Genomic DNA, 936 nt, shown 5'->3' on the forward strand with positions numbered 1-936 from the left:
CCGCCAACGCGGCTACAGGTCCAATGTGAAAGGGGCCTTACCCTAGAACAAAGACACACTGACACTTGGTGGTCCCAGAATAATCACACACTGACACTTGGAGGTCCCAGAATAATCACACACTGACACTTGGTGGTCCCAGAATAATCACACACTGACACTTGGTGGTCCCAGAATAATCACACACTGACACTTGGAGGTCCCAGAATAATCACACACTGACACTTGGTGGTCCCAGAATAATCACACACTGACACTTGGAGGTCCCAGAATAATCACACACTGACACTTGGTGGTCCCAGAATAATCACACACTGACACATGGAGGTGCCAGAATAATCACACACTGACACTTGGAGGTCCCAGAATAATCACACAATGACACTTGGAGGTCCCAGAATAATCACACACTGACACTTGGAGGTCCCAGAATAATCACACAATGACACTTGGAGGTCCCAGAATAATCACACACTGACACTTGGAGGTCCCAGAATAATCACACACTGACACTTGGAGGTCCCAGAATAATCACACACTGACACATGGAGGTACCTGATTAATCACACACTGACACTTGGAGGTCCCAGAATAATCACACACTGACACTTGGTGATCCCAGAATAATCACACACTGACACTTGGAGGTCCCAGAATAATCACACACTGACACTTGGTGGTTCCAGAATAATCACACACTGACACTTGGAGGTTCCAGAATAATCACACACTGACACTTGGAGGTCCCAGAATAATCACACACTGACACTTGGAGGTCCCAGAATAATCACACACTGACACTTGGAGGTCCCAGAATAATCGCACACTGACACATGGAGGTCCCAGAATAATCACACACTGACACTTGGAGGTCCCAGAATAATCACACACTGACACATGGAGGTGCCAGAATAATCACACACTGACACATGGAGG

At 47.0% G+C, this 936-nt stretch overlaps 1 protein-coding gene across 2 annotated transcripts in view; it reads left to right on the forward strand.

The window, feature by feature from the left end:
• Window positions 1-936, forward strand: part of LOC120913933 (deoxyribonuclease-1-like 1) — a 74,705-nt gene that overhangs the window by 6,248 nt on the left and 67,521 nt on the right. The gene's annotated exons all lie outside the window — the stretch shown is intronic.

The sequence above is a fragment of the Rana temporaria genome, chromosome 9, assembly GCF_905171775.1.
Source record: "Rana temporaria chromosome 9, aRanTem1.1, whole genome shotgun sequence".
In the NCBI taxonomy this organism is placed as follows: domain Eukaryota; kingdom Metazoa; phylum Chordata; class Amphibia; order Anura; family Ranidae; genus Rana; species Rana temporaria.